Below are 12,689 nucleotides of genomic sequence, written 5' to 3' on the forward strand. Positions count from 1 at the left end.
GTAAAGAGAATGATAATTCATACCTCTTGTATAAATGAATGGTTTCACTGAGCATGTGTACAATCCTTACCACTATGATTAGAGGGCGGGCAGGATGTTGCAAACAATCTTGTTTGCGCTCTAAAATAATTGTGTTGATGCAGATCGACATTTTCTTAAGCTGCGCATATCATCAACGCTTATTTTCGTTCCTTAGCCTTGCTTTATTTTTAATGTTTTAATGTTTTTTTAACTTAATTTGACTACGCTGAATTCGCCTGATATTTAGACAGGCTGTGCATGAAACAGAGCCCGTTCTATAAGAAAGCCTTTTACTAGCACTTTAAAAATATTAATTCTTTGTGAATCCATCGCTTTAAAAACTTCATATATTTTTCTCAGGACTGCATTGTACGAAATTTCCGTGTTTGCCTGATAGAACTTGTTGCTTTAGTTAGAGCAAGCGCTCTATTGTAAGAATCGTATCTGCTGTAGCAAAGAACTACAATTACCAGTAGTTTTGTAGTTCTTTTGCACGCATTTATTGACACGTCAGGCGCGTTAGCGCCGGCGCGTCTGAGACGGTTTGTGGCGGTTCGTGGGGTGAGTACCTGTACCTGCACACCCCGATCCGCTGTTTCCAACTCCTGCTCATAGATTTCCCATGGCTTCTCGTTGCGACCTTGTGCATTCAATTGCCCGCAGTCGTAGACTAAGGATCAATCAATGTGCACGCGATCTTTCAGAACAACGTGGTGCTCACACTCCATTACCTATGATCCCTGTCACAAACCACAGTCACAGTAAGCAGATATTACCACTGGAATCTATTGATCAATCACCCCAAAGTTCACTTAATCCTCACCCTAGGACTGCAAAAACTATATCTGCATCTGCTGGGACTGGACTGAAATACCTATTACTTAATACACGCTCCCTGGTTAAGCATTGTCATGAAGTAGCTGACCTCATTATTCAGGAAAAAGTGGATATATGCGCACTTACTGAAACATGTCTACATGACGCCGCCCTCCACTCCTTATTATTGGCCACTCCAACAGGTTATTCCTTCCTCCATTCTGATAGACAGGAAAAACGTGGTGGTGGTGTGGCAGTGATCTATAGAAGTACTATCAATATACACGAATCTGCCAAACTAGTCGTGGATCAATGTGAAACTCTCTTTCTCAAATTGACCCTCTCTGCTACAATTTCTCTTAACCTTTTAGTGCTCTATAGACCACCTGTTGATACTCCCTCTTTCGAAGAACAACTGCTGGCTTTTATTGGCAATTTCTGTAAACCTCATACACCTACTTTTATTCTGGGTGATATTAACCTCTGGGCTGACAATCCTTTGGACACCTCGTCCATCTCCCTAGCAGATTCCCTGCTCTCCTTATCCTTTACTCAGCACGTTAAAACCCCCACTCATACTGGCGGCAACATACTGGACTGGGTAATAGCAAAAAATGTCCCTATTATCAACATCGATGTAAAGCCATGCATCTGGTCAGATCATTTCTCCATAATCTTTCAGACCAACCACAAGTGTATTCTGAGAAAAGATAATCAGCCTACTATCCCTGTTATGTCAAGGAACCTACGTAAAGTCACCCAAGAGGCCTTTCGTACTACGGTCATTCCTCTATTACCCTCTCTAGAGATGACCATGCCACTTTGCGACTTTGTAGCTAACATAAGATCCGCACTCGATACCACTTTAGAAATACTAGCCCCTTTGAAACCCTCTAACAAAAAAAAGGTTAAAAATGCTCCCTATACCCCATTCTCAGTTGAAATTACTGAGGCCCGCTCTAAAAAACGCAAAATGGAACGACAATGGCACAAACAACCATCTGAGTCCAGTTTGTACGCCTATAAGCAGGCGCTTTTTCAGTATAAATCCCTTATTCGTTCAACAAAAGAATTGCATCTTAACTCTAGGATCTCTAAAGCCAAATCTAGCTCCAAAGAGCTTTTCGTCATTCTCCAGGAGCTTAAAGGCTGTACTACCATTTCACTGCCCACGGCAGACAGTACCTGGTGTCAAAACATCCACAACAGCTTCACCAAAAAAACTCTTACTCATCAAAACAATATTAATTCTCAGGTCAAACTATTGACTAATACCCCCTCCATTTTAGATAACATGGCTTCGCCTAATGACTCTCATGTCTTCACCTTTAAACCCGTTTCTACAGCGGAAGTTATTGACATCGTCGTAAAACTTAAACCCACATCTTGTAGGGGAGATGCCTTTCCGGCCTCCTTATTTAAAGATCATATCCACACCCTTGCCCCATGGGTTACTACCTTTGTCAACAGATCCTTCAGTGAATCATACGTCCCCGAAAACATAAAGGAAGCATGGGTTACTCCTTTGCTTAAGAAGGAAAATCTGGATCCTGCAGAGGCAGGAAACTATCGCCCAATTACTAATGTTCCCTTTTTGCTGAAAATCATAGATAAGATCGCTTATTGTCAATACCAAACTTTTGTCGAGGAACATGATATTCTAGCCTCTCAACAATCTGGGTTTCGCCCCAATCATGGGACTGAGACTGCACTGCTAGATTTGAAATCCTACATTGCTGGCCTTATTGACAAAGGGCATACTGCCCTGTTATTATTATTAGACCTATCCGCCGCATTCGATTTAGTCGATCATCAACTACTGGCGGATAGACTAATCACAATCGGCAAATGTTCCCCTGAAGCCTCTGCCTGGTTCAAATCATTTTTGGGACCACGGAACATGAGAGTTACTAAGGATAATGCTCACTCCATGGCCTCCCTACTACTATGTGGTGTTCCACAGGGCTCATGTCTCTCGCCTCTTCTCTTTAACATCTACTCTCGTCTTCTCTGTGCTCTCCTGTCAGCTCTAGGAATTTACTTTGCCAATTATGCTGACGACACGCAGGTGGTTATTAAACTCACTGGTGAGTATCAAAAAGATGTTGAGCACATCAACTCAATTTTCACTGAAATCCAGAAGTGGATGGCCTTAAACTCACTGGCCCTCAACAATGCGAAAACAGAGTTGTTGATTTTAGGTACCCAGAAAAATTTGAAGAAACTAGACACAAACTACGACAACTTTCTGATTGGACAACATACAATTCCCGTATCTAAGTCAGTAAAGACCTTAGGAGTTTACTTTGACCCGCAGTTATCTTTTACCCGTCAGGCCAATTATCTCAAATCCTCGTGTCACTATTACATCCAGCTCCTATGGCAGATCCGTCCTTATCTGTCGAAAGAGAACTTTGCTGTGATTGCAGCCGCCATTGTAAACTGCAAGCTCGATTACTGCAACAGCCTTATGATCGGTACCTCCCAGGCCAACATCAAAACCTTGCAGATCATACAAAACAACGCAGCACGCGCTGTAATGGGCCTTAAGCGCAATATGCACGTCTCTGGCGCCAGGCGTAGCCTTCACTGGCTCCCTGTGAAACAGCGCTTACACCACAAAGGCCTTACTACTGTGTTTAAATGCCTTCATGGCCAAGCTCCATCCTATCTCGCTACCAGGATCAAAAAGAAACCTGTCACCCGTCTCTTGCGCTCAAGTAGCAATATTGTCTTGGTTCAGCCCCCATCTATCCTGAAAAGATTTGGGGGTATTAGCTTTAATTCCTGGGCTCCAGCTCTCTGGAATGCTCTCCCTAAATACCTCTCTAATAGTGAGTCTCTGCCTATCTTCAAAAAGAAATTGAAGACCTTCCTGTTTGATAAAGGCTAGGTCCTTTTCTGCCTTCTTAGCGTAGACCTCTCGGCATCTGAACTTAATTTCCGTTATCTCTTCCCCCTTCTGCTGGCCTTACGAGGCTTAGATATCACCAAGTCTTCATGTCTTTTTTTTTAGTCCTTTGTCTGTCCATTGTTTCTTTGTTGTTTCTGTCCCTTTCCTTCTTTTGTGAGCGCCCTGAGGCCTATGGGTTGGTGGCGCTATACAAGAATATAGATAGATAGATAGATCATGGTGAGGTGTTACATGTTTTCCCATGCAAAGTATTGTGTGTATGTAATTATTCCAGCAAGTGTACACTTGATACAATCAGCTTTACTTTTTACTGAGCCCTGTCAGCTCATTTTGGGGGCCAGCACCGGAGCCTCGTGGGGGAACAGGAGCACATCATTTAGGGATGAAGGACGAACAAGACATTTTGAAAATTCAAGTCATGCCAGCAGTACGGTGAGGAAAACCTTATTTTGTTTCCATTGAAGGCCAGGCAACCTCTAGCAACAGTCTATGGAACTGCACCTTCTGTTTTCTTTCTGTGCTCAGATTCTGAGGTCTGTTTAACTTAATCACACTGTGTTTTGGGCCTCTTTTGTTCCCTCTTTCTTGTTTAACTGTTAACAATGAATTGCACAAGAAGGGACTACAGTTGCAGAAGAAGGCACTCCATCTGGTCAACTTTGCAGCATTGCTGCTATTACATTATAAGGCACGTTGTGATTTCTGTTTAAAGGGGCTACCCGACAAACCTCATTGAGGCTCTTATCCGTTTCATTTTGTTTAGCCTGGTGTGAGAAATTGTGGGCAAAACAATTATAGGTTACATTCTGCACCCAGTCATTTCACTTCCTATGACAATGTTACAAGCAGGTATTCAATCATATTCTACTCCAGATCATTGAAGGTTTGGAGTCAAATGATGTTTCAGGAAGTAGGAAAGTAATTTGCATTCACAATGGGGTTAGGTAAGTGGCAATATATTTGAGTTCAATAAAAGATTTATTATTGTAATCCAAACTTCTTTCGGCCTAGTAAGTAGTTCATGCTTATTAAAGGATCCTTTTTCCCTTAACATTGCTCAGATCAGGGCATAATAGTCCTAACGCTTCTTCCTGTGCCATGGCTCTGCTGGTACCACTGATCCGAAAACAGTCCATCTTTGGGGTTGGAAGCAAGTGATAGACACATAGTAGCCTATCATTTTTCTTTTTGGTTGGGTCGAGTTTTACTCCCAATTTTCTTTGTCAGGTGTATTTGCCTGTTTTTAGGGTGTAGAAGTGGTAGCTTGCCTCTTATCTGTAGCGCTGGTAAGAGTGTTTCCACAGTTTTTTTCTCAGTTCAGTCCTGGTTTAATAAAAAATGTGGATACAACATTAGTAGGAAAGCAGCAGGAACACATGTGGGTAGTCTTGCGGTTACAGAATTGGTACATTGGCATAACACAAAATTAGGGGGCCCATCCCCGAGCTGTGTTTGAGCCCCGCCCCCACCCCGCCTAGCTCACAGAAGAAGTGCTGGCTGCTCCACAATCCGCAAGGGATAGCCTGGGCTACTATGTATGTGTGATGCCCCTGATGAACATGCTGCCTTTGCTCAAGGGGAAAGATGTAAGCATGTTTTTGAATCAAAACTTACATCCTTCACACAGCCTCGAAACATGGGAAGGCAGCACTTGGACCCTGGCACCCAAACGTACCAGTTGTCACTGTAATATTTTAATGGCACAAGCAGCATTTGGTGCCGGGGGAGGATGAGCAGCGCCTGAGTGCCATTGAAATTTGAATCAATTCAAGGTCCGGGGCAGTAGGGGAATATTGTTAGTGGAGGGGCAGTAACATTTCCCATGAATTAGCGTTAGTGACCGAGTTCAGCGAGAGAGCCCTGAGTAATAGGAGGCTTTTCCCCACTCACCTGTGTACAGTTTGAAGGTCATGTGTTGAAATATTGCAGTTTGCAGCACAATTGTAAAAAATGGACTAAAAATAAATATAATTTACAATTGGTTCACCAGGGGAACAAAAATAAATACAGCAGATGCTATTTCACCGACAGTACACCGGAGGGCTTTACATATGACAGCATTGCCACTTTTAATCACTTCATGAAGCTGCAGCCACAATCTATGCCTGGTTGGTCGTCATTGTAAATCCTTTTCATGACGATGCAGCCACAATCTATACCATAATCCCATTACAGCAAATTGATGATGTTGCACAAACAAAATAAGTGGGCAGTGTTACTATAGATACCTTTCATGGCACAGCCCCCTTGCCATCAAACACATAACAACATTGCTTGTGCACAGAAAAAGGCACAAACTGAAACATTTATACCATCCACACACACATTCAAAATCGTGTACACACATTGCAATACATCCAAGCAAGCATGCAAACACTTATTTTAATTTTAACTTCCCTTCAAGTTCACACCCGCTGCTTTGGTGGTCTCTCTGTCTGGGTGGGGCACTGACAGCACTCCAGAACTGTATAACTAATGTGCAGCAGGGATTTATTTATTTATTCGTATTTGTTAAGCGCACAGGAACAGCCCTGAGGCATTGTGGCGCTGGTTACAGAAATAGCGTGACTTAGTTACAACATGGGGAAAAAACAGCACAGCATACAGTGTTATACAAAAGCATTTGCAGTATGTGTAAGTTGGCTGTCGGTAGAGAAGGTTTAGTTAAAGAGAGAGGTTTTGAGCTTTTTTCTGAATGCCAACAGGGAGCATTCTGCTCTTGGAGCGTGGAGGAGATTGTTCCAGAGTCTAGGAGCTATGCAGGGGAAACCTGCCCACCTGCTGTGGTCTTGTTGATGCGGGGTACAGTGAGTTGGTTGGTGTAGCACAGTCTGGTCAGCCTGGATGAAGTCGGTATGCGGATAGTGTGAGAGGTATGATGGTGGAGTGTGATGGATACATTTGTGGGTAGTAGTCAGAACCTTGAAGGTGATGTGTTCTTTTTCAGGGAGCCAGTGAGCGGAATGTCTTGCAAGTGAGATGTGTTCCCTTTTGAAGATGCTTAAGGCTGCTCTCAGGGCGTTCTTTTGGGTGGCCTGCAGTTTGTTTAGGTTTTTCTCAGAGGTGCCAGCTAGGAGTGCGTTAAAATAATCAAGTTTGGCGCCTATGGTAGCTCTTGCTATTGAGAGACAGTTTTCTTTGGTAAGGAATGGTTTGATGGCGTTGATGAGTTTGGTGCTTAGTGCAGATGCGGAGACAATGGCACTAACTTGTTTGTCCATAGACAAAGTTTCATCAATGTAGACCCCTAGCGTTTTCACCGAAGATAGGACTGGAATAATGCAGTTGTCGATGTTAAAGTTGGCATAGAGACTACCTAGTTTAGCCAGTGTATTTTTTTGGCTGAGTAACAGGATCTCAGTCTTGTCCCCGTTAAAACATAGGCCGTTAGTGGCCATCCAGGCTTGAAGGGTGGCGTATATGTGTTTTAGGGCTAAGGCGTCTGCGTGATATGAGCCAGTTAGAGGGAGGAGCACTTGGGTGTCGTCTGCGTAGTTGATGTAGGCAATCCCAAGTGCATCCAGCATATCGAACAGGGGTTGGGTGAATAGGTTGTACAGTGTAGGGGCTGTACATGAGCCTTGTGGGACACCGCAATTTATTGTGGAAGGTGTGGCATTAGAGGTGTTGGAAAAGACTTTCATGGCCCTCCCTTCTAGGAATGATGTTATCCAGGAGGTGGCTTGGTCAGAGAAATGTGCATGGTGGGAAAGGTGTGATTTGAGGGTCTTATTGTCTACTAGGTCGAATGCCGCTGACAGGTTGAGGAGAAGTAGAAGGGCAGGTTTACCTGTGTCCAGTATCTTAGTTATTTGGCTTTTTAGGTCTAGTAGGGCAGTCTCCGTTTCATAACCTTTGCGTAAACCTGACTGTCTAGTTCCTAGGATGGAGTTTGTTTCCAGGAATAGTTGGATTTGGCTGTGTGCCACTTTAACTTATATCTTGAGGAGAAAAGGGACTGTCGTGATGGGTCTATAGTTGTTTGGCATTGTGGGGTCAAGAGTGTTTTTTTTTTTTTAAAGTGGGCGCACCCAGGCTTCTTTGAGATTGTCTGGGACAGAGCAGGTCATGAAAGAGGAATTAATGAATGCGGTAATGAGTGGGGCAAGTTGTTCAGCGCAGTCCTTGATTAATTTGGGGGGGCAGATATCACCTTTGCAGGTCGATGGTTTCAGGTGTTTCAGAATGTCCAGGACTTCTTGTTCCGAAACTTTGTTGAAGGCAAATTTAGGGATGTTAAAGGTTTTGCTAGAGGATTGAGATTGTGAGTGCTAACTCTGTTTCGGCAGGGTATTGTAGTGGTTCAGAATTTTGTTTTGTAACAGGTCTATTTTGTTAAGCATGGCGGCTTGGATACTGTTGCACCATGCTTTGTCCTTAATGATCTCGTCATTGGAGGTGGGAGGCACTGTAAGCTCTTTGAAAATAGAGAAGAGTTCCCTTGAGTGGGACTTGGATTCTGCTATTCGATGGTTGTATGACTCGGATTTGGCATTGAAGATTGCAGTTTTGTATTTTTTTGCAATGTCTTTGAATAGGTCTTTGGTAGTGTTGCATGGGTTGGCCTGCCAGTTTTTGAGAGCTTGGCGCTTGTTGTTGGTCAGAGCTAGGAGGTCCTCAGTGAACCATGCGTTGGAATGGAAGGACTTTTTTGGTTTTTTTCCTCTAGAGGAGCAATGGAGTTTGTAGCATTAGTGAGCGTTTCCTTGAAAATGTCTGCTAGAATGTTAGGATCTTGTGAGAAAGGTGGGGCGAGGCATGGGGTGTTGAGATGGGGGCGTAAGTTGTCTGCAGTTCGTTTTTTTGAGCTTCTGGAGAGGTCAAACTAGCTTTAACTCTGAAGCCCCATGCTTCTGGAACTCCCTCCCCGTTTCTCTGCGTACCTTGCCAGAGTTCTCTTCTTTTAAGAAATCTCTTAAAACATTTCTTTTAATTCCAATGACAAGAGCACACTATCTCCTGTCTGTCCCGCACTGAGGCCTATGGGAAGAGTTGCGCCTTATAAAAAATACTTTACATTAACATTAACTAGCTGTCATAGTGCAGCTTACCCCAGGGTAGAGAAAGACTCAAGTGGGCATGAACCTGGCTAGCATTAGCGAGTCCTGCAGAGGAGGAAATCTGTTCATAAGCAGAGGACAAGCGAACCAGATAGAAACTCAGAGTGAAGTTACATTCAGTGTGGTCAACAGCATGCAAGTATGCACAATAGTACCAAGGTGTTGTCTGGGCCAGGTATCAGCATGGTCCCCTGACTCGGATGGGGCAAAATAGCAAACATGCTTCGCAATTCAAATGCACCAATCAGATTCCCCCCATGCAAGGGATGGAAGTTGGCAGAAGGGTGTGGGAATATGGGGGGCAACTGAGGTGTGGAGAAGGAGCATTGTGGAGGCAAGAGGAGGTGGAAGCTGGTGTGCTGAGGGAGTAATCTGGTGAGAGAATAGGTTGGAGACCACAGAATATGGTGGGATCTAAGAAGGGAAAGGTCATGAGACGCTATGAGCAGGGAAAGGTTTTGAGACAAAAGGAGGAGGTGGTTGAGATAGTAAGACTGAAGGTATCGAAACAACAAGATGTGATTGTCCCGTTCCTTTTCTTTCCCCTCCTCACCTGAATGGTAATCCTCCAATTCGTCTGTATTGAGACGCCGACGTGCGCAGAAATCTCTCCTAGTGGATGAAGGAACTTGCCTACCACGAGAGGAAGCCACAGTGAATGCTAGGAACAAGCAGTCCTGGGACCCCTCTCCCGTAGGAGGCGGCAAGGGAAAAAGCCTTCTTGGCACAAAAAACCCTTGTGAGGCAGGAGGTCGAGCAGAGGTCTTCCTTGGGGAAGTATCAGAGTCCAGCAATCGAACCAATGAAGCTGACGGCCGCTGAGAGCTGAAGTGGCAGAGCAGAGCCGAAGGGGACGGAGACCAGTAAGCGCTCTCACAACAAGGGAGAGCGTGAAGGAAGCTCAAGCAAGAGAACTTGAGCGGCAACGAGACCCAGGAGAAAAAGCGAGAGAGAGAGAGAGAGAGAGAGAGAGAGAGACTCCAGTTGAGGAGCAGGGGAGAGCCGCCGGAACTGAAAGCGAAACTGACCCAGAACCAGGAAGGGAAGAAAAAGAGAGGGAGGAGAAATGCAGAAGAATAAAGGTATCGCAAGGAGCGATAATGAGAAAAAAGGCAGAGCGGCCAAGCCGCAAGGCGGAAAACTAGCGTCTAACCCAAAAGGCTGAAGAGGAAGCTACGGGGGTTGCAACGCATTGATCGCTGGGAGAGGGAGACTTATGAACCTCCCAGCGATCGCCATGTTGAAAGAAAACTAGACCGTGACTGCACATAAGCAATACAACGTGCTGGAACTACGGTCGGCGCCGGAGCCTCCATCGCGGTAGTAACCGCCAGTCGGCTCGTCCGCGCATGACAGTATGCCCCCCTTCAAAACGAAAACCCCCAGGTTTACCCGGAAAACGCAGATGGAAACCTCTCAGTAATCGGGGGGTATGTATGTGGGAGACCGGCTCCCAGGAGTCCTCCGACTCCGGGTAACCCTTCCACGAGACTAGATATTCTAATCGACCTCTGTAGAACCTGGAGTCACGGATAGTCGAAACTTCGTACTCCTTGGCACCCCCAGAACCCTGAATGTGAAGACGAGGAGGGAACCGTCGGTGCGGGTCATGAGTGAAGGGCTTGAGAAGAGAGGAGTGAAAAACAGGGTGAATGCGGTTGAGAGGAGGAGGCAGTTTCAATTTGAAAGAAACAGGATTGATTTTAGATAGAATGGAAAAAGGCCCTAGAAAGCGAGGAGAAAGTTTGGAAGGGTGACCCCATCGAGGTAAGAACCTGGTAGAGAGCCATACCCTATCCCCTGGTTTCCAATCAGGACAATCCTGCCGGTGTTTGTCAGCCTGTTCCTTGTTCCGGATTCTGCTCCTTTGCAGACTGACCTTAGCTGTTTTATGCGCCTCCCCAATGGATTGAAGTACCGATTCTGCAGAGGGAGAATTGGTGGGCACCGGAATCAGGGGGAAAATGGATCGAGGATGCACTCCGTATGTGAAAAAAAAAGGAGTAAGACCTATAGCGGAATGGGTGGAATTATTGTACATGAATTCTGCTGTGGGTAATAAAGATACCCAATTGTCCTGATGTTGGTTGATATAGCATCTCAGATACTGCTCCAGGGTGGCATTTAGTTGTTCCGTTTGGCCGTTTGACTGAGGGTGAAAACCAGAAGAAAGTGCCCTTTCTATGCCGACCCTAGAACACAAAGCCTTCCAGAAGTTTGAGACGTACTGACTACCTCTGTCGGATATGATCTTATCTGGTAGGCCATGCAGTCTAAAGACGTCTCTTGTAAAGGTCTCTGCCATTTGAGTGGCGGTAAGTATTCCAGGCAGCGGGGAAAAATGCGCCAACTTAGTGAAGGCGTCTGTCGTCACCATGATACAAGTACAGGAATCAGACACGGGTAGGTCCACAATGAAATCGGTCGATATGAGACCCCATGGGCGTGTTGGCATCTCTGGTTGGGTAAGCAGACCTAAAGGCCTTCCAGAGGGATATTTGGCTCTGGCACATGTCGGACAAGCCTTGACGTAGTCCTTACTCTCTCCTTTCAAATTCGGCCAGAAAAACCTTCTTGCGATGAGTTCAGTAGTGTTATGCACTCCTCTATGACCCGCAGTCAATGAATCATGGCACCACCGAATGATCTTCTTGCGCCAAGGACCTTCTGGAATGTATAACCGGTTCCCAAAAAACACTAATCCTTCCCTCTCGGTGTATGCCTTTCCTTGTGGCCTCCGAGATGTTGACCCTTCTGAGGCCAAAGCGGTCTTAATCTCCTGAAAGAAGACATGGATAAATCCCAGGATCTTATTCCTTTTGAATATGGTCTCCCGAGGATTAGGGACACCCTCCCCGGGAATCTCCCTCCTAGACAAGGCCTCCGCCACCTTATTAGAGGTGCCAGGTACATATGTGATATGGAAGTCGTATTGGGCAAAGAAATAAGCCCATCTGGCCTGCCTAGAATTCGCGCACTCCATATTTTGTAAGGCTTTGAGGTTCTTATGGTCGGTCCTGAGGATAAAGGGATGTCGTGCTCCCATCAGTAGATGTTGCCACTCCTCACAGGCCAGTTTCATTGCGAGTAGTTCCTTTTCGAGAACGGAATAGTTGAGTTGGCTGGAGGACAATGTTTTAGAGAGATAGGCGACTGGATGTTCCACAGTATTGTAGGTTTGCAACAGTACTGCCCCTATGGCCATGGCCGATGCATCTGTTTCAACGATAAACTGTAGGTTCTGATCTGGATGCCGAAGAACCAGAGCAGAACAAAACAATCTCTTCAGATCCCTAAAAGCCTGTTCTGCTTCTGGTGACCACAAGAAAGGCCCTGATTCTTTCTTCAAGAGACTTGTGATGGGAAGAACTACCTCAGAGAAGTTCGGTATGAACCTTCTGTAAAAGTTCGAGAGACCTAGAAACCTTTGTACCTCCTTCACATTACCAGGGGAGGACCAACTCAGTATGGCCTCGACTTTGCTTGTATCCATGGAAATACCGTCCCCAGAGAGAACGTATCCGAGATAGTGCACTGAAGAGGCTGCAAACACGCACTTCTCTGGTTTGACCAGAAGTTTATATTGTTGAAGACGCTCTAGTACTTGAGTCACATGAAGGATATGGGATTCCAAATCCGATGAATACACCAAAATGTCATCCAGGTAGACGATGACCGTGACCAAAAATAGATCGGAGAGTAATCGGTCCATGAACCGCTGAAATATAGCTTGGGCATTCACCAATCCGAATGGCATCACCTTGTATTCGTATAGACCGAACGGGGTGCGGAAGGCCGTTTTCCATTCATCACCCTTGGCAATGCGAAGCAAGTGGTATGCGTTACGTAGGTCCAGTTTGGTGAAAATACGAGCCCCT

This window comes from Ambystoma mexicanum, chromosome 13, assembly GCF_040938575.1.
Source record: "Ambystoma mexicanum isolate Mex_15411 chromosome 13, UKY_AmexF1_1, whole genome shotgun sequence".
In the NCBI taxonomy this organism is placed as follows: domain Eukaryota; kingdom Metazoa; phylum Chordata; class Amphibia; order Caudata; family Ambystomatidae; genus Ambystoma; species Ambystoma mexicanum.